The sequence below is a fragment of the Schistocerca gregaria genome, chromosome 3 (genome assembly GCF_023897955.1).
Source record: "Schistocerca gregaria isolate iqSchGreg1 chromosome 3, iqSchGreg1.2, whole genome shotgun sequence".
In the NCBI taxonomy this organism is placed as follows: Eukaryota; Metazoa; Arthropoda; class Insecta; order Orthoptera; family Acrididae; genus Schistocerca; species Schistocerca gregaria.
This window is the reverse complement of record NC_064922.1, coordinates 490212522-490237069: the sequence shown is the minus strand read 5'-3', so window position 1 is coordinate 490237069 and position 24548 is coordinate 490212522. Positions and strand designations below refer to the sequence as shown.

Here is a 24548-nt window from a genome sequence, read left to right as displayed (position 1 = left end):
AGTGAGTTCAAATGATGTGGACCAATGCTGACTGCTTGGACGTCTCCCAGGGGCGAAACCTGTAGAATAATCGTCGATTTAGGTGTCGTCTGAGTCCTGAAATGAGAAAGATGGCAGCCGCATATTCGCTGGAAATTCCATTTCGTTCTGTCTGGTGAGTAGCGATATGAATTAGCATTTTTGTTGTGAGACTGCAATTAATTGCGACTGTTGTACGCGCGTTGCATGCAGAAATTTGCAACTTCAAGATGACATTTTTTTACAACTGAGAAGGTTGGTCATTAGCCGTATAAAAAGGAGTACGCAGATTGCAGATACGCACCCTTTGTGCCTCAGTCTTCAGGCGTGACGCGAGGGATGGATTTCCGCAGTCGACTGCAACAAAGACAAAAGAGGATACCATGTAAATGGATAGTGAAGAGACACCGCTCGCTAGCGCGCACACACACACACACACACACACACACACACACACACACACCCACACACACGCACACACACCAACAGAAAGAGAGAGAGAGAGAGAGAGAGAGAGAGAGAGAGAGAAAGAGGAGGAGAATACACACAGACCTACCCTGCTGCATGCGTGTCAGCTGGAAGACAAAGACAGAATCGAGCGCCAACAAGCAGAGTTATCAAAAGGCGAGTGCAAAAAGCCGACTGTCGACGAGCTGAGGGACAGAAAAAGTGAGCCAGACACCAGCAGACAGAGCCCGTGCTGTGCCGAGCCGTCCTTGAAAGCTCAGTCACGGATCTCCATACCCAGCGCCGCCTTCCTGTAACGGGGCGGAACGGATCGCGCCCGAATCTGATACACGACCGCCGCTCCGCTCCCAAAATATTTTGCCCTTTCCGAAAAGCACGAAAGTCAGCACATATCTGAGATTCTTCAGTTCTGACTTAAGTGCTTGATTTAAATGCAGTACCAGTGCTGTAACATTAAGTCGTACAAGTCAGTGGCCTTCTCCACGTGTAGTAAGTACTGCAAAGTGCCTGACATAGTTATATCATAGCCTTGGCTGGTCAGTCGAATACTTGTGTCAAAGAGAGGTGTACCTGCCAGTTTTGCTTTGTTTATCTGTCGTTCTGATTATTCACGCTTACCGCCTGACGCCGTACCATCTGGCTCAATTTACTAGGGTCCTTCAATAAGTAATGCCTCATATTTTTTTTTCTGATCATATTCATTGTTAAGTGTCGGAATTGTGTGACAATATACGTCTACAGGTCTTGTCCATGACCTATTTTTCTACATAGTTTCCATCACGCTCTGTGACCGTACGCCACACTTGTGAAAGAGCGTGTATTCCGTGCTGGTAAAAGGTCTTGTCCTGTAGGCGTAGCAATGTTTTCACTGCATAACTGACACTCCCGTCGTCTTCAAAGTGTGTTCACGGTAGAAAATCATTAAGCTCCAACAATTTAGACGAAATGGCCTTTCCTTGAATCTTGTAGTCGCCGGTGAGCATTCGTGGAACCTATCGTGAGCACCTCTTTGAACATCGGAGAATCTCTATCATTGCAGACGCACTTTCAATGCTGACCGACAACTGTAGAGCCAATTGTTGAGTTGTGAAGAGCCAGTCGACACGAATAATGGCATCCGCAAGATTCAGCATGTCTGGGACAAGGGTTGTGACTGGACGTCCCGAGCGTAGCTGATCCTGGAGCTCTGTTTCTGCATTTCCTGAGACTGTAAATTTTTTTACCCATAGCCCAACTGCACTGCTCTCAACTAAAGCATTTCTATACTCACACAATCGTTTTTGGATATTCACCACGGTTTCTTTCTCTGCACACAAGAATTCAGTAACAGCACGCTGCTCATAAGGTGAGTCGTATGTAGACGTCATTCTCATGCTGTACTGCGGCTCTGCCAATTGCCAGAACGGTTCGAAACATCACAGAACAAGCATCAAATGAGAAGTACCAACAAGTACGTGCGTCTATATATATTAAAGGGTTTTTAAAAAAATGTAGGGCATTACTTATTGAGCGAGCTCTTTAAGCGCTACGACGTGCGGCTTGTAATGCCAGTTATGCAGGGCTACGGCCATAGTATTTAAAGCTTTTGTATCTCCTCTTACACCTGTCATATCACCATTCAACATAATGTCTCGCTAACCTATTTTACCTATTCTGCACACTACGTTCTTGGTTAAAATAAATGATGATTTGCGAGTAAAAGTGCGAACAATCATTTTATACCGTATTTGTTTTTACATTATACGAGGCGTGTTTTTTTTAAGTAAGTACCGTTTTGAAATTTAAAAAAAAATATGTGCTAAGATATCTCAATAATTTAATTTTTGTAATTTCTAAGACTTTCCCGGCGATTTGTTGACATCTCGTAAAATCGGGTGTACTGACGGTGGTCCGCGTCTTCCCAACACGATATTTCGACGTCGTAACTCGGCGTCTTCATCAGGTGTTCCTTGAGACTGGTTGACGAGCTGACCTCATCCCATATTTATGCCTGGGCATGAAAGCCTGTACCTTAATCTACGCACTGACTCCATTACAGTCTGATTCTTCCTTGTTTACGTTGTGTACTGAGTGTTTAAGATGCCTCCGATAATCGTAAGTCCCGCCGACTGTGAAGTACGGGCTGTTATACGATTTGTTAGTGCTTAAGGCCTAAAAGAGACCGATATTCGCCGTGAGATCTATGCAGTTTACGGAGAAAACATTATGAGTGATGGAATGGTAAGAAAGTGAGTGAGAGCATTTAAAGATGGCCGCGCAAATGTGCATGATGAACAACGGAGTCGGCGTCCTTCAGTCGTTAATGAAAGTTTGGTGCAAGAAGTGGAACATAAGGTGAGAGAAAACAGATGCTTTACCATTTCCTCCTTTCGGGATGACTTTCCTCATGTTTCTCGTTGTGTTTTGTATGGCATTGTGACCGAGCACTTGAATTACCGAAAATTGTGCGCACGTTGGCTGCCGAAAATGTTGACGGATATGCACAGAACCAAACGTTTAGACAGTGCATTGACATTCCTTGACGTACCACAACGACCGTGATGTTTTTTGAAGCCAAATTGTTCCGGGAGATGAAACAAGGGTGGCCTACGTCACACCAGAATCAAAGCAACAGTCCATGGAAGTAGAGCAAGGGCATCGTTTTGCTGCAAGACAATGTCCGTCCGCAAGTGGCGAATCAGACCAATGATCTCATTACATCTTTTCCATGGGAAACTCTAGACCATTCTCCGTACAGCCCCGATCTTGCGCCCAGTGACTACCATCTGTTCCTGCACTTGAAGAAACACTTGGGTGGTCAGCGTCTTCAAGACGATGACGAAGTCAAAACATTGGTGATGCAGTGGTTAGTTAACAAGTCAGGCGGCAGACTTCTGTGAGGAGGGTATTCAAAAACTGGACAACGTTATGAAAAGTGCCTCAATATTAACGAAAATTATGTTGAAAAGTTGATTAAGGTACAGGCTTTCATGTAAAAATAAAATTATTAAGATATCTTGGCACGTCTTTTTTTAATTTCAAGACGGAACTTACTTAAAAAACGCGTCTCGTATTTCCTCATAATCAGTTCAGGCTCATATCATATAGCTGCTATGCAGACAAACGTTAAATTTTGTACCATTTCTCAGCGGCTAGAAAAAAGTAAAGATTCTACAAATATTAACCATCTGTTTGTTTAATTGAAATTATGAATAATTAATTTAAAACTTTCTACTTTTTCCCTGCCGCCATCACCCCCCTCCCCCTTTCTCATCCCCGTCTTCTTCCTGGAACGTCATTATCTGGCGTAGAATTGTGTTCACAGATGAGTTCCGCTTCGAAGTGAGCCCTGATGACCAGCAAAGAAGTGTCGGGAGACGCCCTGGACAGGTGTGGGATACCAACCCGATTGTCGACCGACAGAAGATCCGACAACGAGCACTGATCGTCTGGACAGCCATTTCATTTCTAAGCAAGACCCTTTTGATTGTTACGCGCGGCCCCCTCAAAGCACAGCGTTTCGTCGACGATATTCTACGCCCCGGATTGTTGCCATTCGTGGAAGCCATCCTCAGCTTACATTTTGGCAAGATAATCCCCTCCCGCAAATAACCTGCCAAACCATACCTTGGCCAGCAAGGTATACGGATCTCTCCACAACTGACAACGTTTGGAATATACGAGGGCTATCTACAAAGTACATTACGTTTTGAAATTAAAAATAAATAGAGTATTGGAATTTTTTTATTATATACAAATGAAAGTCACACTTAAATACTACTTTTCTACATAGTTGCCATTTAAATTAAGGCACTTATCGTAGCGATGGAAGAGCTTGGAAATTCCTTCGTTGTAAAATTCGGCCTCCTGCGCCTTCAATCACGTAATGACTGTCTTTTGGGACAGAAAAGGTGTGATTTATGTAGATTCCCTCGAAAGAGGCACTACAATAAACTCTCAAAGGTATTGCCAAACTCTGCACAACCTCAGAAGAGCAATACAAAACAAGCGCAGGAGAAAGTTGGGCTCAAAGACCTTGCTGATTGACGGATACGCCCGGGCCCACACGGCAAATGCCACTCGTGAAGTTCTCGAATCTTTTAAGTGGGAGTTGTTTCCTCATCCGCCGTACAGTCCCGACCTGGCACCGAGCGACTTCCACTCATTCCCAGCAATGAAGAAGTGGTTGGCTATGCAGCGTTTTGATGACTACGCACAGCTTCAAGAAGAGGTAACCACGTGGTTGAAGGCGCAGGCGGCCGAGTTTTACGACAAAGGAATTTCCAAGCTCGTCCATCGCTACGATAAGAGCCTTAATTTAAATTTCAACTATGTAGAAAAGTAGTGTTTAAATGTGGCTTTCATCTGTATATAATAAAAAAATTCGAATACTTTATTTATTTTTAATTCCAAAACGTAATGTACTTTGTGGATAGCTCTCGTAGGAGGCAGGGCTCCCCCATCAGCTCGGGAAGTTGACGATCTAGTGCGCCACACTGGGCAGAATCTGCACGATATTTGTCATGAGGACATCCAACGACTCTGTCAATCAATGATAATTGCTTGAATAAGTGCCAGAGGTAGACCAACACATTACTGACTTGCTCAGTTTGTGAACCACTTTCTCTTGAACAAATCGTCTAATTTTTCTGAAACTGTAATCACTTGTTTCTTATCATCGCGTATACCGATATCCGTCTCACTCTGCGCTTCCGTTAATATTATTGTTCAGTCTCTTACTTTATTCATATTGCGCTTGATAAATATTCACTTGCTATAAAGACTATTCTCACAATCGTCTGAGTATGTTGGATTGGTCCTATGGAATAAAAACCAAAGCAAACAGAGCAATCTGTTGTACCTGGAGGATAGTGTACGTAGGAACACATGATGTTTCCTGGTCGGTGATTCAATCCAGTGAGACTTTAGGATCAAGTGAAGGAACGGACACTAAGGACCGTCAAAAGCAGTTCCCGGTTTTTTATGCTGTTTTCCTTGTTGTAAGACAAAGGATGTATTTTGTGCAGAGATACTAAATATTGTGAGTTCTGCATATTGCTGCATACTGTATTAAAGTTCTTTGTTAAAGAGTTTTTTGGTGAGTAAAATTATGTACACTTTTCAAATCAATGAAATAACGTGTGGACGGTTAGTCGATTCTTCGGCTTTCGTGCACCGTCTTACACTTTTCAATAGAATGTTTCTTTATCATGGAGTTAGTGGCATTCGCAATTGTACTGAGCTTACATAATGTCTTAACAGTTTTCCCAGATTTAAAAGTGTAAATTTATATTACCTGCGAGTAGCTTTCTGTTTCAAACTATTATTAATTTGCAAATAATTTTTGTTAACACTTCTTCCTAATTTCATTTCGTTCACTGATTTTTGGTGCGCAGAAGAGTAATGCTAGACACAGACTGTTAAATACACTGAGGTGACAAAAGTCATGGGATAGCGATATTCACGTATACAGATAATATCGCGTACAGAAAGTACGAAAGGGCAGTGCGTTGGTGGAGCTGTCATTTGAAAAGATTTCCGACTCGATTATTGCCGCACGACGGAAATTAACAGACTTCGAGCGCAGACTTGACATACACGATTGGGATATTCCATTCCAGAAATGGTTTGGGAATTTACTATTCCCGAAATGCACAATGTCAATAGTGTGCCGAGAATACCAAATTTCAGACGTTCCTTCTCGCCACCGGCAATCCAGTGGCCGGCGATCGTCACTTAACGACCGAGAGCATCGGCTTTTCCGCAGCTTTGTCAACGCTAACAAAAAAGCAACACTGCCTGAAATAAAGGCAGAAATAAATGTGGGACGTATGAGGAACATGTAAGTTTGGAAAGTATTGCCAAATTTGCCTTTCATAACATCACGACATCGCCTGCAGCGCCTTTCCCGGGCTCGTGAACGTGGTGGTTCGACCTTCGACGGCTAGAAAACAGTTGCCTTGTCAGACGATTCCTGATTTTAACTGGAAAGCGCTGATAGGAGGGTTCTATTGTGATGCAGGCGCCACGGAGCCATGGACCCAAGTTGTCAACAAGGATCTCTGCAAAATGGTAGTGACTACCACTAATGAGTAAATTTTAAATATAGTAAATACAGAGAACTTTCAACATTGCAGCGTGTCAGAAATCATGTTTAATTTAATAATTATAAAGAATCCGCCTCGATTGCAAATAGTAAGCGGATGTTGACGTAGGTTCCGGCACGGATAATCACGTCTTCTGCGGAACACACTAAAACTACAAACTGCCTAAAGAGGCATGGTCCAACATTAATACAGAACGCCTACAAGGGCAAAAGAATCACGTAAAATGAAAATTAAACGGTGCCTGTGAACATGTCAATTGCTATACTTCGCTCAAACGTCAGAAGCTCGCGGCCCACCGAACATTGGCTGGGGTGAGGAAGCACGCTTCTGACGTTTGAGCTAATTACAGCTATTGACATGGTACACACGTACTGTTTATTTTACGTTTTAGGCTAGTCTTTTGCCCTTTTGGGCGTTCTGTATTAATGTTGGACCATGCCTCTTTAGGCAGCCTGTAGTTTTAGTGTGTTCCGAAGAAGCTGTGGTTATCCGCGCCGAAACCGAGGTCAACATCCGTTTTCTATTTGCAGTCGAGGCGGATTCTTTATAATTATTATAGTGAATACACACTCGTAGGGATAGAATCCGACCACTTGAGGTATCACAGTGGCTTAGACACACAGCTCACATATGGGTGGAGGAAGCTTTCAGTCACCAACTGGCAACTGTGCTTTCAGCATCTACCTACATAGTTTTAGGAGAATATGGTTCCTGTATCGGACCAAGACTATTTCCTCTTGTCTCCCTGACCCATCATTTTCCATCTCCATGAACTCTAACCTTTCTTCCACCGTCTCACCATTTTACAAATTTCACGTCAGTGAGAGAGGCACTACACGATGCTGCCAAATTCATTTTCAAACATATAGGCGAGAGGGAGGTCTCGTAAATGCGGGAACGCCAGCTGCGTGCAAGGCACTTGCTGTCCCCTCGTTTGCTCGTCACTAGCGCGGCTGCATCGCTTTTCAGTAGAGTGCTGTTGCCACACGCGGCGTGCGGCAGGCGGCTACTACATCAAGGGTGGTGGATGCGGCAGCAGACGGCTGCGTATGCAAATTAGCCCCCCATCGATCGACCTAATTACCGGTCTGTGGCACACGGGCCATCACTCGCGTGCACAGGGACGCAGCCTGCGGTCTGCTCTGGATATGCAGGCGCGCCGCCGTTTGCCGGTCTGTGCCCTGGGCGGCCTCCCTGCTCTGTCGCGCCCCCGCAGGCCGTCTTCCTTGCCCTGGGACTCGCCTTTATTCGCGAAATGGTCTTCTGCTGGGACGACAGATCAAAGGCGGCCAGAGTTCCGATCTACCTAACTGGCCGGAGAGACCATTAACGTGACGTTGCAGCACAGAACCAATCTTTTCTGTCTCTCCTTCTTCCTCCTCCCTGCCACCCACTCTTCTCTTTCTACGTAATTTTCCTTCTGTTCGCACATCAATACACACTGACTTGGTTGTCTGTTGCTGTTGACTGTCGTCGGTTCTCGTGAACAGAGTTGTCGGTGACAGCCGCTCTCAACTAGAATGGTGCGAATTATACGTATTATCAGCAATGATATGAAATTTTTCACTGCCAGATTGGAGCACGATGAGCACTAGAGAATGCCTGACGTGTTGCACTCTGTGTCAGATGATCACTTGATGTGTTACCTTCACAGGGAGATACTCGTTCTGATGATTACTGCTAAACTGTCATACCTGTAAATAAAACGAATATTTATAGGGATTTAAAAAGGGACGAATTTTATTTTCTGATGCTTTATCTCAAGGGATAAAAGTCTCATACTTCAGACTACCGAGAGCTGCGAAGTTCTGCTCATATACAGCTGTCATAAAATATACAAAACAGCCTACATGGCATCGTTTTTACGGTGGCGTCAGATAAAAAAAACAGTGTGAAAGGTTTATACATTAAATGAAATAGTAGTCACATTTAGTTTGGTATTTTACGACTTGGTGCCTCTTTGAATGCAAATATATTGAAAATTACCTAATTATTCGGAATATTGTCACTTAAAATATCTTTACATGCCGTACACGTGAGTGCTGCACAGTCTCTGGCTTCCGCAGATTGTATTATTAAGAAAAAGGTGGAGAAGCTGGTAAGTAAGAGTAGAGTCGAGCCGTAGCGTTGCGCAGTAGTAGGGGCGAAGTCGTGGAGATAGTGTTGGTTTTTGGAGGAAGGAGCAGCCGGGATGGCGAAGGTGCCGCACAGATATTTCTGAGTGAGATGTTCCACAATGTGCAACGTGAGGGTAAAGGATGATTTTTAAGATGATTGTATAAAGAAACCACACTTCAGAGAAAGGTAACTTATTCTGAATTTGTTAGCGGCAAGCGCGAGTTCAGTAATTGTTGCGGAGCAAGGATTTCATTGTGTGTGGGGTAAATACAGGGTGTTACAAAAAGGTACGGCCAAACTTTCAGGATACATTGTTCACACACAAAGAAAGAAAATATGTTATATGGACATGTGCCCGGAAACGCTTACTTTCCCTGTTAGAACTCATTTTATTACTTCTCTTCAAATTACATTAATCATGGAATGGAAACACACAACAACAGAACGTACCAGCGTGACTTCAAACACTTTGTTACAGGAAATGTTCAAAATGTTCTCCGTTAGCGAGGATACATGCATCCACCCTCCGTCACATGGAATCCCTGATGCAGCCCTGGAGAATGGCGTATTGTATCACAGCTGTCCACAATACGAGCACTAAGAGTCTACATTTGGTACCAGGGTTGCGTAAACAAGAGCTTTCAAATGCCGCCATAAATGAAAGCCAAGAGGGTTGAGGTCAGGAGAGCGTGGAGGCCATGGAATTGCTCCGCCTCTACCAATCCATCGGTCACCGGATCTGTTGTTGAGAAGCGTTCGAACACTTTGACTGAAATGTGCAGGAGCTCCATCGTGCATGAACCACATGTTGTGTCGTACTTGTAAAGGCAAATGTTCTAGCAGCACAAGTAGATTATCCCGTATGAAATAATGATAGCGTGCTCCATTGAGCGTAGGTGGACGAAACTAAAATGAGCTCTAACATGGACATTAAGCGTTTCCGGACACATGTCCACATAACATCTTTTCTTTATTTGTGTGTGAGGAATGTTTCCTGAAGGTTTGGCCGTATATTTTTGTAACGCCCTGTATAAATCTTGTGTTCAGTACTGTAAGTAGCAATTCCCCATTTAAATTAGTTAAACAATATTGCATTAGGAATTCATGAAAACAAATTTTTGAAATAGAAATATTTTGTAGAAGCATACTTTGGACGTGGAGAGAGAGATTGCTGATTGTTCGTATTAGCTGGAGTTCACTTTAGTGCCATTAAAAGAATTTCAAAAAACTTCCTTTTGTCGTTTAAAAGATATTTCACAAAGCGTATCCCCACTGTTCAAAGAAATTTGTTCGATAAAATTTGCATTGCCACTCCTTGGAGTTTTGTGTGGACAATAACTGAACACCAACTTAAACAAAAAAGAATAAGAAAGCAAAGTGTCGCTCAGTCATTTATTTCAGGTCATCATTTGCAGGGCAGCTGCAGAAGAGTCAAGTAGTTAGCTTCCTAGTGAGAACTTGTTGTAGATCTAAATGAGCATTCTTGACGGAATATTAGGAACAGTTTTCAATCAGTGAAATTTCATGTTAACTTAAGAGATGCGTGTTTTGTAATAAGGCACGTGCAAATTACGTAATAGTCATTCTGAGTATTCCTGTGAGTTGTTCTTTCATACAATCCGATTTACTGTCAGTCAGATGCATTTCAGATTATGCAAAAACAGACATAATGTCTTATGGAGTAACAGCAACCAGTGCTTTTATAATGTTACTTAAAAACCGTCTTGATTGCAATTTTTTTTATTCATATGACCGGTTTCGGTTCATTCAGAACCATCTTCAGATCTATAAAAATAATGATACTAATTTACTATTTCACGGAAGCAAATCTTTTTCATCCTATCTAATCAACATCAAATGTACCAGAGAATAAAAAAAATTGCAATCAAGACGGTTTTTAAGTAACACATTTCAGATTAATTAAAACCACATTCCTAAAAGGGAATTATCATAAATAAATTCTTGTTCAAAAGTATGGTAGCTACGCCGATTCCAGATCTGAACCTGTACCCGGAATTTAGAAATCAGACAGTTTGCAGATTGTTGATGAGAAATGATGGCTTCTTAATTTTATTAAACACCAAAGAAAGAATGCCGCCATGTAGGCTGTTGTAAATTTGCCTGAAGATGATTAGAAGATAGCAGCGAGTAGTAAACAAAGAACTATTATATCAGATAACTTAGTGGTTTTATTCTTGTATTTCAATTACTTAACTGTTCTACGCCATGAGCACAAAACATTATGCTTCAAAAGGCCTTCTCATCGGCTGTGAAGGTATTTAGCAACACATCCATAGCTTATATGTGTCTGTCACCAGAGTGTCCACTTCCTTCTAGAGAAAATACGCAGTCGAGGCCACTAACCGGCTGCCCCGACCAGTAGCAAAGATAATGCATGATATCATTGTATGTTATGAATCATACTATCCTATGTAGGAGACCTTGAGAAGAGCAGGAAAAGTAAATAATGAATATTACAGTTTGAAACTTCCTGGCAGATTAAAACTGTGTGCAGGACCGAGACTCGAACTCGGGACCTTTGCCTTTCGCGGGCAAGTGCTCTACCAACTGAGCTACCCAAGCACAACTCACAACCCGTCCTCACAGCTTTACTTCTGCCGGTACGTCCTCTCCTGCCTCAATATTACAGATTGCTTGCTGTATGACAAAAAAATGGTTCAAGTGGCTCTGAGCACTATGGGACTTAACATCTATGGTCATCGGTCCCCTAGAACTTAGAACTACCTAAACCTAACTAACCTAAGGACATCACACAACACCCAGTCATCACGAGGCCGAGGCTGTACGACAGAATATCTTTAAAATGATAAAATACGTTAATATACAGTTTGAAAATATTCCGTAATAGAAGAGTAGATGTTGCACATATTATTTCTCACAATAATTTCCTGCGCTGTAAGTAAAAAATATATATATAAGGGCGAGAACTATCACAATAATCAGCACATGCTTCTAAGTTCCTGACTAGAATAATGTACAGAAGAATGGAAATGAAACTGAGGATGTTTTAGCCCTGATCAGTTTGGGTTTAGGCAAGGTAAAGGCAACATAGAGGTATGGCTGAAGTTGCAGTTGATTGTGGAAGGAAGACTGAACAAAAAAAAAAACTGAGACACACTTACAGAATTTCTCGAACTGGGAAAAGCGTTCACCAGTGAAAACTGATGCAAGATGTCCCAAATTCAGAGGAAAATAGGTTTAACCTACAGCAGTATGCGATATGTACAAGAATCAAGAGGAGACTCGAGTAGACATCACAATGGTACAGCTGTTCATAGTTGACCGTATGTGTGCGTCTGCAAGGTAGAGACCAAGATTCGAGTGTGTCACGCATGCTGCTATATTTTCAGGAAGTATGTTGAAGGCCTTTTTAAAGCAATCGGTTTCTGACTGATAGGTAATTTATAAGTACATAGAGCTTGAGCAAATGAAACATATGAAATATCTATCTCATCATCATACAGTTCGTAGCGTCATTGTCAGAGAGAATGATAGTGATGCCGCATCTTGCTATTGTCAACCACGACCGCTATGTCGGTTCCTATAGGTATTTCTGCATTTCAGCTTTTATTAAAGCTGTCAACTCCCCTGGCACCAAACATATTTAATTGGTTCCCGTGAACTTTCAACTTTCCTGCCGTCTCTTGATTTTCTGTTTGCATTGGCCCCCTTGAGCGCCTACCAACGCCCCACGGATTCCGTCACTACTAATTGAATTGCAGGAGCTCGCTGCACTTTATTATTTCTTTCCAGGTAAAAATCTCCATAACCCCGTTTCTAGGGTCAACCTGAGGCATCGTCTCCTGGGAGTCGGCATTTCGGCTGCTATTTCATTGCTGCCATTACTGCTTCTGGTTTCTGTCTTTCTCTTTCAGTGCAAAATTTTCTTCTCAAACCTTGGTGTGACTCTGTCCTTTACGTTGGGGTCATACGGTTTGAACAATGATTCTGCCCTAAATAGCCAAAAGGCATCTAAAATTTTTTCTTCGACAAACTGAATAACTTCTAATGATCATTACATCTAATTCTGAAGCCAAAATTTGCGTAATATTGTCGATTTACGCAGATTCAGCGCCCTTTGTTACTCTTTCCCTTTGACCGTCCGTTACGATTTGTCAGTATCGAAAATTACTTAGCGTCGCCATAGATGCACTCAAATATTATGTTATTTGAATTCAAGACTGAAATATTTTCAACTGTAGATAGAAATTTGCATTGTTTATGCTATCAAATAAACATTTTGACAGAAAATTTACTAGAAACCGTGCAAGTAGAGTGATTATATTCCCCTTTGCTATACCAACTGCATAATTCAGACAGTGTCCTAAGAAGTATATGAAGAATGGTTTTTGACCAGTATTTGAGGAATTTTAGTGTTAATCTATACAGTACTTCAGTATGAAATTCAGGACCTTCGGGCTCTTCTTTCAAGATACATAATTAAAACTCATGTACATGGTTCCGTTTATAATAGAAGCATTTAACTAATTCAAGGCGTCAAAATATTCTTGAAACATTTTACCAACTGATAAATAGAAGTAGTTGTGATTGCACTGTGTGGAGCACTACGGACCCTTAACATTGCAAGGATTACTTAGTGTTGCTATTGTACTACCGGGGGGCGCCACTGTCTGCACGTTTCTATGCTGCTCCTTCATGGACAGCTGCCGCAACGGTCGCCGTACTACATTCCATGATGATACAAATATCGTCGCTCTGCCACTGTGCATGTCTTGCTGTGATAAGCCCATTTCCGGACTCCGAGTACGTGACGGTGTAGTACGGTCCTGCACGATGGTCGAACAGTATTACCATCATTTCAGGCGCTAGCAACGTGGGGTCGTTGAGATCCCGTACGGTGTTGAATACGGCTCTCGTGAAAGCATCGGTTCCGTATTCTCATGACAGTAATGACATACCGATCAACGCGAGCAGCAAAATTGCCAAAGTCCTCCCATTATCGAATCGACGCTCTTGCTGCTGATGTTCTGTTTATCCGTTTTACACGATGAATAAATATAGATTCTTAAAAATCAACGTCTCCTAAATGCGATTTTTAATCTCTCAAAAAAAAAAAAAAAAAATACAGCAACCAGCAGACGTTGTTGCTTCTACCTACATTCTGCAGTTGTTATTGAATGTTAACGATTTTCTGACACAAGCATGTAATACAATGGTGCCACCTGTATGGTATTGCAAGCTTATGACTAGCAGATAGACATTCAACGTGACGACGTGGTCCAGTACTTGCGGAAATGTTACTGAAGATGATAATGGCTACGGAACCCATAACTGCATGCTACTACTATCTGTGAAACGTTTTATTTACTTTGGCAATGTGTCAGAGAGTTCTGTAGTTGTGAAATTCAATCGATGTTCTGACAGAGTTGGAATTGGGAAATTTATGGTAAGTTCCTATGGGACCAGATTTCAGAGGTCATCGGTCTATCCTAGTCTTACACACTACTTAATCTAACTTGAACTAACTTACACTAAGGACAACACACACACCCATGCCCGAAGGAGGACTTGGATCTCCGATGGGGGGAGGGGGGGGTGGGGGGCGAACCATGGCAAGGCGCCCAAGACCGACCAGTTACCTAGCGTGGCTTATGACAGAGTTAACAGCCACAAGAGTGGTAATTCAGACAATTTTTTCTTGTAGTTTCTTTTTCGAATGCAACTATCAGTTCCAATATCAACTGGATTGCTGGGATCCAATTAGATTTCTGAAACAATTGCTGTCACTGTGTAGTTAATGCAGCTGCTTAAGCAGTGGCATAAGAATGGATGGGAATGAATTCGAAACCTATTTCTAATTCCTTTCTTTAGTAAAATGTCCTATATTTTCTACTTTTGCCATCACGATTTTCAGGTGGTTTTGGCCCAAAAAGTGAAGGAAACTGTGAATTTGATAAATGTATTCGACCTCTGTAGCATCGATATAATGTTATTCTTTTTACGTTTCATTTTGAAACAACAGAAGTTGGCCAGAGAGGTTACTCCTTTGAAGTGAGAATCAGTTTGTCTTATTGAGTCTGGCAATGCTCGTGGTTTGAAAAGGATGGAAACTGACCTGCCGGTTCTGGAGGCAGCAATATTTAAAAAGGGATTTTTTAAGAATACGTTTAAAGGAAATTTATTGATGGGACTATATTAGTGGAAGAATGATAAAACCATCTGTTAAGGTAAGGAAGGCAATTATACCCAAGAGTGTTATTAAGAAATATTTTACTAATTTGTCTAGGTGTTGCAACTTTATGAAAAGGTGTATTGTTGTTATAGATTAATGAAGCATAGTTATACTTGACTCACTGAGATGAAGCATTCGATGTTGTTTATTTACTATATGTCTAAAGGTTCTTGTTTTTTAGTATATTTTGATTTATTTACACATCTCACATGAAACTACTGGACGTTTATGCTAATTACTCTATGTCTACTACGCAATTTACAGCTTGTCATCTGGATACAGCAAAACATTGTTTCATTTTTCTGTTTGTTAGGCATTTCCGACCGAGGATTACTATGTATCGTGTTAATTAGTGTGTCACTTGCAGTTTTTAATTTTGAGGTGTTTTTACTTTCGTTCGTGTTGAGGTAACACACTCATTTCTAGCGCCTTTGTCGACACAAGTCTCAACTCTGCAATGTATGCAAATCAACGTAAAATATTTGACAATACTCGCTCATTTTACAAATGTAAATACTTCTACCAAATTTTTAAAGGTTTACATGGAACAACAACTTTGCTGAAGAAAAATGAACAAATAAACCCACTGAATATAGCACAAAAAAGTGCTGAAATATGCCCAAGTGAAAAGAATACTCCGAAGTTGTCTTGCACAGGATGCCACCTCGGACACTTACGTGTCCCTTTCAACTGATAATTGAGGGGAAGATTGAAGACAAGAGAGTAATTAGTAGGAGGGGATTATGACGCTGAAACGTAAGACACTGGACAGGAAGAAGAAAGCGGGGGACCTGACACATACAGGAAGAGATAGAGAAGTCTGGGCAAATGTGATCGTAAACATCCCTTAGTTGATATGCAGCAGAAGAATAAGAAATTGTAAACTAACTTATCCCAGCTATTCAACTGGGGGAAAAGGAGCCTGTAGTTTAACGTGGAATCCGAACAACTCGTTGTTTCAGGTGGCTCCTCACATTTTTACGAGATGAAGGAGAAAAATCCATGGCCCAACCGGGATTCGATCCTACGACCTCTCGGTTCCCTAGCACGCCCTTTAGCGGTTCTCTCTCTCTCTCTCTCTCTCTCTCTCTCTCTCTCTCTCTCTCACCCTCCCTCTCTTTCCACTTATTTCGGTATTTTTCGCTTCATTTAGTCTGGTTGGACGTTACATGACACTCCGTCTAGTACATCGTTGAATACTTCTATCAGTCTATTTTATTATTTTTTTTAAATATATTAATTCAGAACGCAGTTAGTCCTCTGACCCAGCACTCTGAGATACCGAGCCGCTATCGCTAGACTACCAAGCCGTGTACGGTACGAGGTTATGTATGTGTCAGCAATTACCTGTATACTTAAGACATGTACTGCGTATCATTTGATTTAATTGACTCAGATTAAATGTCTTACACCGCCAAGGGACCGCAGACCTTAGCATTTCGGGTACGTTTCACATTGATATCTCTGCCCGTTCCTGAAGGTAAGTAGTTTTGACAGTCGTACAGACAGACGGACAATAAAGCTAACATGTAAGAGTTCCGTTTTTACCCAGTGAGTTACGAAATCTCTAAAAACTACTTACTCAATCTGCTGATTCGAGTCCAATGAGAGGTCATTAATACAGAGGAGTAATTGAACTGAGAACACTTGCACATTATATCATACGAAAACGTGAACAGCTGTCCTTCTTCTGCACCTTTATTGTTTGTCTTCACACCAGTGTACGGGAACCGTTTTGACACTGGGAAGGACGTTCTGTACGGAAGGAACTAGGGCTGTCCTCTCAGTGCTGCAGGAACCGGCAGCGGCCAAACTTTGTCCATTGTGCGCGCCAGAGATAGCGGCGGGGCGGCGCGTGGCCTGCGGCCAGTGCTGGGGACGTCGCAGATAGCGGTCGGGCGGCGCGTCGCGGCGCCCGGACACCTGCCAAGTTGTCTGGCGAGGCGGCAGCGCGCCGGCCGGCGCAGTTGCCGGACGTCACCCCCAGTGATTTCGGCAGTTACACCGTAGATTCACATCGTCGCACACGAAACTGAAGATCAAAATACGCCGGTGGACACAAAAACTGTAACACCTTGAGGTGGCATGAAACAAATTCCAGATTGGTGTGGATAGTGAGCTTTCCAGCGGAACCACACATACCGCGGTGGTTATACACTGAAGAGCTAAAGAAACTGGTACACTTGCTAATATCGTGTAGATTCCCCCCCCCCCTCCCCCCGCGAGCACGCAAAAGAGCGTCATACCGACATGGCATGGACTCGACTAATATCTGAAATAGTGCTGGAAGGATCTGACGCCAGGACTGCTGCAGGGCTGCCCATTAATCCGTAAGAGTACAAGGAGGTGGAGATCGCTTCTGAACAGCGCGTTGCATAGCAGAGTTCAAAAATGTTCATATATGGGGGATTTGGTGACCAGCGGACGTGATAAACTCAGAAGAGTGTTCCTGGAGCCATTCTGTAGCAATTCTGGAGGAGTGGGATGTCACATTGTAATGCTGGAATTGACCATCTCATTCAGAATGTAGAATGGACATGAAGGGATGTAAGTTCAAAAATGGCTGTGAGCACTATGGGACTTAACTTCTCAGGTCATCAATCCGCTAGGACTTAGAACTACTTAAACCGAAAAACATCACACACATCCATGTCCGAGGCAGGATTCGAACCTGCGACCGTAGCGGTCGCGCGGTTCCAGACTGTAGCCCCTAGAACCGCTCGGCCACTACGGCCGTCAAGGGATGCAACTGATCAGATGATTAGACAGGCTGCTTATTTACGTGTCACCTGTCAGAGGCGTATCTAGACGTATCACTCCAACTGCACATGCCTCACACCTTTATGAGTGCTCCACTAGCAGTCCCCTGCTGACATGGAGGGTCCATGGATTCATGAGGTTGTCCATCCGCTCGATATAATCTGAAATAAGACTCATCCGACCAGGCAACACTTTTCCAGTTATCAACAGTCCAATTTCGGCGTTGACGTTCCAAGGCGGGGAGTAAAGCTTTGTATCGTGAAGTCATCAAGGGTACACTAGTGGGCCTTCGGCACCGGAAGCCCATATCGATGATGTTTCATTGAATGGTTCGCACGATGCCACTTGTTGATGGTCCAGTATCAAAATCTGCAGTAATTTGCTGAACGGTTGCACTTTTGTCATGCTGAACGATTCTCTTCAGTTGTCGTTGGCCTCGTTCAGGCAGGAACTTTTTGTGGCCGGAGCGAAGTGGAAATTCATTGTTTTACCGATCCCTTATATTCACGGTACACTCGTGAAATGGCCGTATGGGATAATCACCACTTCATCGATACCTCGGAGACGCTGTCTCACATCGCCCGTGCGTCGACTGTAACACCACGTTCAGACTCAATTAAATCTTGATAACCTGACATTGTAACAGCAGTAACCAATCTAACACCTGCGCCAGATCCGTGTTGTCTTATATAGACGTTGCCGAGTACAGCGATGTATTCTCTCTCTTTACATGTCTCTGTGTTTGAATATGCATGCCTATACCAGTCTCCCTCGCGCTTCAGTGTAATTGAAGTGCAGCTACTCGCGGAGGCCCTGTGTAGGCTCTGATCATCGTACAGCAGTGACACTTGGTAGATATGCCAATTTTGGCCACCAGATGCAAATCTGGCGTTGTACACTTTTTGTATGACGGTACAACTTCCATGCAGGTAATTGGCAAGCCTTAACGTGAGTGAAGAGTATGACTATCGAGAAGACACCATGTGTTGCTAGTGAAACTGTTTTATGTGAACGGCGGCAATTACAAGACTGTACTGAGAGAGTACTGCCGACCGAAAGGTCTGAGGAGAAGGGCGATGTCATTATTCGATTGAAGAATATTACAACGTAATTGGAAAACACGGGCGAGCTCGGTGTGGCACCTCGGAAAAGATGGCATCCTATCCCTGTGGAAGTTATTGACAAAGCTGCTCTTGCTGTAAACGATGTAAACGACCATGCAGCATGTGCCCTGGGTGGTGCTGTTGCTCGTAAAGTGTCACGAGAATTGTCCATCTCATGGTCAACAGTACCAAAAGGTTTGTCGTCTGTTTTACACTGGTACCCATACAAAATACAGACGGTGTAGACAGTGAAACCTCATGATCCAAAGCAACGTTCTGAATTTGCTCTTCAGTTTCTGGCACGGATCGAAGTTGATTACATTTGTCCAATCCAACATTTCGCGCGTGATGGGGTCCCTTAGGAACATGGCTGCCAAGGAGGGGAAGGAAGCCAATGTGCGCTCCGTGTGCATACCGGGGGGAGTCATTCCGGATGGACCGGCCGGTGTGGCAGAGCTGTTCTAGGCGCTCTAGTCCTTAACCGCGCGATCACTACGGTTGCAGGTTCGAATCCTGTCTCGGGCATGAATATGTATGATGTTCTTAGGTTAATCAGGTTTAAGTAGTTCTAAGTTCTGGGGGACTGATGACCTCAGATGTTAAGTCCCATAGTGCTCAGTGCCGTTCCGGATGTGAAAAGGATGCTTCCGGATGCCATGAAAAGTACAAGGCGGGCCATATCGGTAACAATGGCGTGTGTCGCTTTGGACTGGAAGAAAATCTGTCTGGTTGTGGGCGGCTAGCGGAAATAGTAAAGACTGCAAAAGAGCAAACCATCTGCTGCATCGTCGGACAGAACCGAATGTGGTCCTTTGGTGCAGAGCCGAGTGGGGGAGTCAGAGGCTCAGGCGATCCTGTTACCGTGTAAGCTGCAGATTCCTTGACTTGCGCCATCGATTGGTTGGTCTCCAGGTTAGGTTTAAGAGATCAGGAGTCCACTACACACAGGAAGCGGCTACACGTGTAGCGGGGGATCTGTGAAAACGATTGGGCGATTTTTTAAGTTAGAGGGTTTCAGGAAATCACAAAAAGGGCGTCCGTCTAAAAGGGAGCAGGTAAAACACCGTCAGGTTGTTGCAGAAACGATCGGTATTGTAATTGTAAATTGTCGTAGCTGTGTAGGGAAAGAAACAGAGTTCCCAGCCCTAATAGGAAGCAAGACTAAAGAAAAATCAAAACACGCTTATAGGATTAGCCGACCCGAAAAAAGCGTTCGACAATATAAAATAGTGCATGATGTTCGAAATTCTGAGAAAAGTAGGGGTAACCTATAGGGAGAGACGGGTAATATACAATATGTACAACAGCAAAGAGGGAGTAATAAAAGTGGATCACCAAGAACGAAGTGCTCGCATTAAGAAGGGTGTAAGACAAGGATGTAGCCTTTCACCCCTACAGATCAATCTGTACATCGAGGAAGCAACCATGTGAATAAAAGAAAGGTTTAATAGTGGGATTAAAATTCAAGGTGCAAGGATATCAATGATGCGTTTTGCAGATGACATCGCTATTGTGAGTGAAAGCGAAGAAGAATAACATGAACTGCTGAATCTAATGAATGTACTCATTGGTACAGCATATGGATTGAGAGTAAATCGAAGAAAGGCGACAGTAATGAGGATTGGTCATCACGAAGTAGATGAAGTTAAGTGACTGTGCTACTTAGGCAGCAAAATAACCAATGACGGACGGAGCAAGGAGGACATTAAAAGCAGACTACAACTGATAAAAAGGTCATTCCTGGCCGAGAGAAGTCTACTGGTATCAAACATAGGCCTTAATTTGAGGAAGAAATTACTGAGAATGTACGTTTAAAGCAAGACATTGTATGATAGTGAAACATGGACTGTGGGAAAATCAGAACAGAAGAGAATCGAAGAATTTGAGACGTGGTGCTACAGACGAATGTTGAAAATTAGTTGTAGTGATAAGGAGAGGAGATTCTGAGTAGAATCGGAGACGGAAGGAATATGTGGAAAACACTGACAAGGAGACGGGACAGGATGACAGGACATCTTTTTGACGTCAGGGAATGACTTCCATGGTACTAGGGGGAACTGTAGAGGGCAAAAACTGTAGAGGAAGAGAGAGATAGGAATGCATACAGCAAATAATTGAGGACTTAGGTTGGCAAAGAAAAAGAACTCGGGGCGGGGTCCAACAGGAATGGTCACTAGCCCAGGAGAGGGGCCGCAGACGATGTTGTGCTGCGACCAAAAGGCATTCGTATCGGTTCTCTCTTGTCAAAGCCCATTAACGCGAATTTCACCTCACGTTCTATCATATACGTTCCACATTGATTTCTGCGCTTAGTTCACGTAGTGTTGCTTGTCTGTTACCACTGACAACCCTACGCCAACGGCACTGCTCTCGGTCGCTAAGTGAGGGTCATCGGCCACTGCGTAGTCCGTGATCAGAGACGATGCCTGAAATTCGGCATTGTCGCCACTCTCTTAATAAACATGTGGATTTCGGAATTCTAAATTCCTAAACGGTTTCCGAAATGGAATGTCCCATGGGTACAGGTCCAACTACCATGCTGCGTTCAAAGTTTGTTAATTCCTGTGACGAGGCCGTAATCTCGTCGGAAACCTTTCACATGATTCACCAGGGCACCAGGGTACAAATGATAGATCTGCCGATGCACTACCCTTTTTATAGCTTATGTAGGCGATGCTACCGCCATCTGTATGTGCATATCGCTGTCCCATGACTTCTGCCACCTCAGTGTACATGTTTGTGTATTAATTTCTGTTGGATCGATTTGTTCTTTTTCTAGGTCATGGTGTTGTTGACTGGACCACATTTATTTATGTCAGGATTCTGTCGGTGAGTCTTGCTGGTGGTAGCCTGCTAATGTGACCGTAGAACATTAACCTTCGTTTTCTGATATCTACTGCTAGGTATTACGTTGCCGGTTTTGCTATAGTGTAATCTGTATCACTCTTCCGTCGTATGATCCGAGAGTTTTCTTATAACTTTGCGTTGTTCCTTTCAATGTCGTTTTCGCGTGGAGTGTTAATGTCCCATTCGCATACGGTACTTAAGGCTTGACTTATGTGGTAAAGTATCTGAACTTTTTAGGTATGTCCTCTGTGTTGCCATAAACTACCTATTTTTTTGCATTTTGTAAGAAGTTGTAACCTCAACGTGGACTTCTAAAGGACTTTAAGGTATCTTTCAACAAGTAGGGCAAGGCCACATGTTAACCTGGTGTCCTGACCCACCTCTAAAGCATTTGCTCACGGCCTTCCAAGATATTGAAGTAACAACAGATAAAGTGCCCATTGAATTAAGAGTCTGATGCGTCATGAAGACATCTAACGCTGTCAATTATTTCCCTCTCAAGCAACACCTTGGGCCGGGTGCGCGAAGTGGAGAGGGGCAAAACTGAGATTATTCAGCTCATTTAAATCGTTTAACATTATGTCTCATGAGCGATCACACTATACACGTAAGAACTTTTACTTTTCCTATGTAATATTAAGTAGTTGGATTTAAAACGTCATACTCAACAAGGCACCTTACGATGTATGGCGCAGGGTAATTTCCGTACCAGCAGCTCCCCTTTTCCCTGTTCCGTTTGGCAATAGTGAGTGGGAAGAATGGCTGGCGGTAAATCTCTGTATGTGTTCTAATTTATCTGATACCGTGGTTGTGCTCATTTGGCGTGACTTATGTGGGAGAAAGTGATATAGTGTCCGCCTCTTCCAGGAATCTCAATAACAGATCTCTCTGTGATACACAAAACCTCTCTTACGACGTTTGTCACTGAAGTTTGAAGAACGTCTCTATAAGAGTCTCGTGCTTACTAAACGATCATGTGACGAAACGTGCCGCTCTTAGTTAAAACTGATTCTGCAAAAAGTCAACACTCTGCTCGACTGGGACCTTCACGATGGTTGGAAGAACCACAATGAGGAGGCGCATCTCCAACAACCAGGAATTCAACTGACAATCGATTCAAATCTAGTAGTTTTCGGTTACTGTAAACCACGCACACAGTTTTTTTTTTTTTTTTTTTTTTTTTTTTTTTTTTTTTTTTTGTAGAGTCATGATCAAAACTATGTTTCTGTTGTAGCTGGCTGCAATCGCGAATGCGGACAATTCTTCTTCCTGTTGATATATCTTTAACGGTATGCCGATATTCGATATGAACTGACAGTGTATGTACAGCACATCGACTGTGAGAACGTATCATTAGCAATTTGCGTTACTTTACCCTCCATTGGCAATTACCGTTTCACAAACAACTATAGAAACCCCAAATTTATTGCACTTATAACTTCATGCACTTACTGGATGATACAGAAAGAAAAAACAGCTTTAATTGTTTATAACAGACAAGCTATAAAAGACAGAAACACATCGCGCATGTCACTGGATAGAGGGAGGGTCAAAGTCTTACTACAGCTTCGTTGTTATTTGTTTGTAGCAACATTGCGACTACACCGCAAGAGAAATAATTTTGTGTGTTGGATCTTGAGTACGTCATTCCATTGTTTGAGTGCACCGTGCATTCCACCGTCGATTCAGCAAGAAGCGGCCTGTGCACAGGCAGATTTATGACCGGCATACAAAATTCTTAGAGGCTGGTTGTATATGCTGGTTATATATGTTGAGCTCATCCGAGATGCGTTCACAGGGATTCCTCGGAAGTCCACAAGACGGACAGGTCAGGAACTTCTGCTCCCTCAAACAACGGTGTGGCGTGTCCTGAAACAAGGCCTGCGTAAGAAGCCTTACAAGCTGTATTTACTGGAGCAATTGCGTTCAGTCGACCATACCAGGAATGAGTTTTGCATTTCAGTTCTCCAGAATGTGGCAGACACATTTTCCGAGCGACTCTTCTTTTCGGACAAATCAATGTTTGATCTGTCGGCTAAGGTAAACAGCCATAAATTAAGAATTTAAGGGGTCACAAAATCCTTGCGTCACCGAAACTGAATATGTTTTGCGCTTTTCTGTCCACAAAGTTTATGAACCATTCCTTTTTGTGAAGCATTATGACAGGAATATGATACAAGAACAAGCGACAAGATTGGTTGTTTCCTCAACTTCACGAAGATTTCAACAATTTAATTTTTACGCATGACAGCGCCGCGGCTCACATTCACCATCGCAAAACGTTTGATTGCAAGAGGTGAATTACACGATCTTGTTCATTGTTTCTGGCCTCCCAGGTCACCAGACCTCCAGACGTTGCGATTTTGTTTTTCTGTGCAGCTACACAAAAGCTATAGTCTTTGTCTCATCTATGGCGCCTACTCTTAAAGAGCTGAGAAATCGAATTGTTGAAATGTCAATTCAGTAAATAGGTAGCCGTTGTGTTGCGTGTGGAATGAAATGGACCGCAGTTCCGATGATTTCGGAGCAACGCACGATGTTCATTTTGAGTGTATGGCATAGTGTCTAAGCGTCCATAAATCTTTGGACATTCCTCTACCTAGTTACATCGGACAATGTGTTTCTATCTTTCATGGTATGTCTGTAATAAGCAACTGAAATCTTTTCTTTTTGAATCACCCTTTATTTACCTGAAAATATAGCGGCCTACGAATCTGCTGATCAGATTTTATATCGATTTCATGGGCTTCTTTCTAACTTTGGCGACTTTTAAAAAGATAATTTTTATTCCGCTGTCCCTGCATGCATTTCGGCCGACGGTGCGTCACGGGTGGCAATAGCCGGTTTATCGCAACGTAAACGACAAAATAAATGGAAACACGATTCGTCGACCTCACGCCGGGGGAGGAAGCTCCGCACCAGCCAAATGGTGTT

The 24548-nt window shown here is 43.0% G+C and overlaps 1 protein-coding gene across 1 annotated transcript in view; it reads right to left on the bottom strand.

The window, feature by feature from the left end:
- LOC126354447 (octopamine receptor beta-2R) overlaps nt 1-24548 on the bottom strand; it is a 698957-nt gene that overhangs the window by 446053 nt on the left and 228356 nt on the right. The window contains exon 2 of the mRNA XM_050004135.1: nt 323-375. The gene's annotated coding sequence lies outside the window, so the exon portion shown is untranslated. The remainder of the gene's footprint in view (nt 1-322; nt 376-24548) is intronic.